Raw genomic sequence first — 5,833 nt, 5'->3', positions numbered from 1 at the left:
AATAACTCATAAATCGAGCGAAAAAGAATTAACAAAAAACAAACTGGATTTTGAATTTGTAAAACTGTTCCTGCAATAACGAAAATCTCAAAAGATAATTAACGCTTCCCCGCGAACTGAATAGTAAACAACTTGTCCAGGTAAACATCGAAATATTTAATTTTCAGAATCAGTTGATTATTCAAAAGTATGAATAAACAACAACAGTACACAAAAAATTAATTCGTGGGAGTTACTAAATCGAATAAAGTTACAATTGATTTTTTAAAAATTAGTCAGAGAAAACTTTGTAAGTAAATAAGTGAAGTTTCCGTTTGTTGATATATCATTGGAATGAATTTTACATTTAACAAATCGTTAAGCAAAAAAAGCGGGCATTTCAATTCGCTAAAGCTTCGTAACAGAAATTTAACATTTCATAATAACTCTTGCGAATATTTTGTTCATCCCCAAAGAATATCGAGTTTGTGTGTAGTTTTGCCCGTTTCTCCAAGGATAAATTCGATAGAGAATTTTCTCCTGTTTCAATACGAAATTACTTGTAATGCAAATTCAGTTTTATTATAAAATTACGTTTGTATATACGTGTATTATAACAAATTTCAATCTCAAGACGTCCTCGAGGAGCTCCATAATCAGACCATCTTATTGTTTCCCATATGGGATTTTACGATGGGTCCAGTATAGGCCCAGACATGGACTAAGTGTCCTAAACTTGGTGGGACTGTGATTCAAACCTGATTCGGCTAGCGTATAACTATCATTTATGTATCCCAATAAAGTTGGGCTAAAGTATAACTATCATTTATGTATCCCAATAAAGTTGGGCTAAAGTATAACTATCCTTTATGTATCCCCAGGAAGTTGGGCTAAAGTATAACTATCATTTATGTATCCCAATAAAGTTGGGCTAAAGTATAACTATCATTTATTTATCCAAATAAAGTTGCTCTAACGTTTTTAATAAAGTTTGTTTTGAGAGTTATTCACTACGCATAACATATTGTTGTGTTTTATTCTAATATGATTGGAGGATTTTAGTGGGAAGTATGGGACACCCAAAATGTTTTATTTCCATTGGTTGTTGTTGATTTATCTATGTCAAACGATTTGACCATACTTCCGTCCTTTTTTTCATTTGGTTTAACTTTTTTTACTTCTTTTTTATTTACCTAATGAGTCTTTCTCGCGCATTTTCAGTTTGTGGTTTAACGAAATGGGTCAAGTGGATATTTTTTTCATTGCAATTTCAACTAAACACTGTCTCAGTTCTACCATAAGATTACTTAGTTTAGGAGTTATTCCCGACGCTGTTTAAGGAGATCATCGTCATCAGAAAACCGTAAATTGGCCGCATTACAACGAGGTCCCGTATCAACTTCCAAACCATTCCCGTTTTATCGTCAGATATATGGAATATACGTCAGAAAATAACTTTTTTTAATCTCTTTCAATCTGGACTCGCAGAATTTGTTACCAATAGAACGATTGTCGATGTGATTTAGAAAATAAATATATTGTATGAAAGGAATTTATATAAAACGACGATTGTTATAATGATAATCCACTGAAATGTTTGCCTTCAGTTTTTGAAGACGACAACATGGTTATATAAACGCGAATCAATCAGTGTATTTGTGAATGTTGTCGATTTAGCTGAGGAAGCTGTACAAATGCTTTCTCAAGATCAAAAATCGATAGTGATTCTACGAGATTCAGATTCGATCAACTTTATCGAACATAATCTCCACCTAGAGCAGTTTTTCCAAGAATTATTCGACAGGTAGAGGTTAGAGGATTACTATTAATGGTGAAGTGCAATTCCGAGGAATCAGCTACCAAGGCACGTCTTTCCCGAACAGAACTTCAAGATCAAAAAGGGTTCATTTTTTACTTCTCGCATTTTACATAACTAAACAGTTTTATTTAGAACATGGTTCTGTTTTGTAGTTTAAACTTCCATTCCTTCGACGTAGAGGTGATGTTACTTTGGTTTTGTAACAATTTTGATAGATTCTCCTTTGAAACCAATTGGTGAGTCGAAAAACAGACATTTGTCTTAAGAGACTTCTGTTTCAATTAGAAATCAAAATTTGATTGTACAAACTTCATTTTTCCAAAAATAAGATGAGATTCGTCTTTAGAAACTTTGTTATTCAAAAAGCAAACCAAAATTTGACTTCGGGAATTGCCATTTCGATAAAAAACAAAATTCGTTTTTAGAAACTTCGTTTTTCGAAAACAAAAAAAATTATGGTCACAAGAGGCTTTCTTTTGCAATTAGAAACCAAATTTTGTTTGACGAAACTTTATTTTTCAAAACAAACCAAAATTGGTCCTCAGAAACTTTGTTTTTCAAAAATAAACGGACATTTGGTTTTCAGAACTGTCGTATTCGAAAAAACAAACGAAATTTGTTTTGTTGTTTTCAAAAATAAATTGTCAGTTATCATAAAAAAATGTTGGTGGATTTCTAGGAACCAGAAATAAGTGGACTTAGGGAGAGATACATAACATATAAGAAAAATAAGATCCAAGATTATTTTATATATCAAACAATACATGTGAACGTCCATTTTCAAAATAAAATAATTTCGACTATCAAATCAACAATAGATTGTATTCAACGATCTAATTTAATGAACAGTTACAACAAAATTAATAAAAACGTATACATCGTAAAGTTTTACACTCCGTTAGACATAAAATATTCCCCAAAATAAAATACGTTGCGAAAAATATTCCGAATAAAAAATTTCTCAACGAGGTCGTTTTAGAGAAATTTTCAGTGGAGTGGGTGCTCCCACAAGTACCTAGCCTGACCTAGACATGTCTACTCCTTATATTTTAAGCCACTTTTCTGGACATTCGAATTTCATTGTGTAATGAAACGCTTCGGCATATCTTGACAATCAAAACGATTACCACTCGAATAATTGATCATAATCGATTTTTAGCCAATTACGTTTCTCAATTCGTAAAAGTGATTGAATTATTATGTTAATTCATTACATAATATTTATACGAAATGTACAAGTTTATTTTGATATACAGCGTACTGGAAGGGATTTATTTATAAAAAGCAGTGGCTATATAACCAAACAGACTAAATACATTGTTCACGCCGACATGGATTGACGCGCGTTCCGATAACCAAGTTATATCATCTTCAGATACTGAAGATAAACTGTTTATTCTAAGAGCATTTAGGCCCTCGAAACCTCCCGCATAGATATCTGATTTTTCGAAAGCTTTGCCTGACCTTTGTATAAGTTTATTTAATTTCTTATTTTTTAGACCTTCTAATATGTTCATACTTCTAGATTTTCTTGATTTTTGGAGTCTTATTTTTTAAAAAACGTCAATTTTTTATTAGTATTTCAAAAATTAAATTGAAATAATGTCGAAAAATAGACGAACATCAAACTAAATATGTAGTTAGTAGTAAAAATTCAATAAAAGGACGTCTATAACATACAAAAATATACAAAAACAGAAATAAAAGTAACGAGTAAGTCTTACTTTGAACAAAGTCAAAGAAAAATATTTAACAGTGTAAAATTTATTTTAAAAAATGGTACTTTCGTTGTTGTTGAGTTCCAACCTAAAATTCATCACCCTGTATATGTTGAGAACGATGAAAAAATCAAAAACAATTGCTCATAATGGATATAACAAATTTTTAGAAAAATATAGAAAACCAAACACGCTTATCGATTGGATAATAACGGACCGATTCACATCAATTTGCTTTTTTTATGGTTCACGCGCGCTTTTTGCATTTATTTTTTACGATACTTTTTCATTTAGAGTTGAATGGTTCGTGTTTATGTATCCATCTTTTTATAGTGAGAGGAATAAATATGCATTTTGAATAATTAAAAATGTATTAAAAAACTGGTATACATTTTATCACAAAAAAACATCCAAAAACGATAATGTATAATTTAATACTGATATATTTTCCGCGTTCTGATCAACCCTGTTTAACAGAGTTATTTGATAGATACTTAAGTTTCGTGATACGGCAACACTGATGTGAATATGTCAAATCTGTCATTGTTATCATAAAGTTTGACATTTGTAATGGCTAACGTGTTGTTTACTACGATTTTCGACGTAGATTAAACTAACTACAGAATGTTGATGAATTCGCTGATAAAACCAAATCTCGAGGGCGTTGTTATGAACATTGTTGTGAAACATTGTTAAACGCTTGATGGAAACATCTTCGCGTCGATGGTTTTGTTTCAATGTGCGCAAACGCGGCATCCATCTTGTACACAACTTTCTAATGTCACAATTTTCAGTTAAAACACGATGTAAATGTCGAGTATGTTTGCTATAAATAAGCTGAACGATTCACGAGATTTCAGACAGTTTTATAGTCAATATCCTACGCAAAATTTTCTTCTCACTTCTAAAACCATTTTGAAAACTTCGCTATACATAATTTTCTCTAGCTAGTATCTATAAGATTCAAAGAATGAATGTTACAACTGGACGTAAAAGTGCTTTTTATGACCCACGATATTAAATAGAATCATACAATGCCGAGTTCTACGTTTAAAAACGACACGGAGAGAAATGTTGAAGAACTCATTATTTTAATCGAATGATTTATCCGAAAGACTATGGTAGAAACGGTCTAGAAACAAACAAAACATCATAGAAATGGAGAAAAGGAAGTTTCAAAACGCATCTAAATAGAAAAAGAAAAAATAATAGTTAAAACTAATAAAAATTTGACCGATATTTTATCAAATTACTCTTTTGTTAGGTTAAGAATAATTTTTTTTCGTAATATCAACAATAAAAAAGATATAGTTGGTAATTTAATTTGTTACATGTTTCTCAGTGTACAGAAACATGGAAATTCGTAATAAAAGTTGCAGACGGTGGTAGAATGAAGCTGTTAAAGTAACGGCGATGTTCAGAAACTATAATTTTGTATAATGTTCAAAAAAAAACAACAACTTTTTCGGAATCATTGTCTGGTTTTTCTTCACGATTAGAAGAATCGACAGCGTCTTCATCGAAAGCTAATTCTAGTTGAGGTATTGTCGTATCTTCGTTATAGTTTTCAATAATAGTACCCAGTTTTAGATCTTCTTGTTTACAACTAGAAGGTTCGCTTAACATGATAGGTACATTCAAATCTCCAGCGCTTCTTTCAACTGGACTCACGAATCTAACGGTTTTCTTCGATTTAGCTATTATCGGTTTATCAATATCGGTCAACGTGGAATTCATCAACTGATTCTTCTTTATAGATTTAGCGAAATTACTATAATGTGGAGGTAATTTACGGATTACGCACGATTTACTTTTAGTTATAACGATTGAATCTTTGGTATTACGACTTTTTTTAAGTAAAGAATGTCTTGGTGGTACTCGAGGTAATTTCTCCAAAAGTACTATGGGGAATGTAAATTCCGTTTGCGTGGAAGTATCTCTGGTTCTTCTTCTCAATTTATTCATGTTGTTTTATTCATCATTTTATTATAACTTTTTATCCTGAAAGTGTCTCAATTTATATCGACAGAAGTCAATAAGGCACCAACTACTGTAGCTTTACGACCTAAAGTAGTTGCTAAATAAAAGATTATTCATAGTGGCGTATGTCTTTTAGCCTTATACTAAAATACCGTTTTGTGCTACCAAAAATCAGCAACTGCTACAGTCTCAGTGCTGTACAGTTAACAAGTACGTGCAGCGCTCCTCACGCTTAGATATAAATAGGCGTGTGGGTAGAGTGGTTGAAGAACACGGTCATTTTCCAACCATCTTTGTGGTCCTTCGAGCCGGATAGCAAAAAAGGTATTTACAGAGC

The sequence above is a fragment of the Diorhabda sublineata genome, chromosome Y (assembly GCF_026230105.1).
Source record: "Diorhabda sublineata isolate icDioSubl1.1 chromosome Y, icDioSubl1.1, whole genome shotgun sequence".
Lineage (NCBI taxonomy): Eukaryota > Metazoa > Arthropoda > Insecta > Coleoptera > Chrysomelidae > Diorhabda > Diorhabda sublineata.
Note: the sequence above shows the minus strand (reverse complement) of the source record.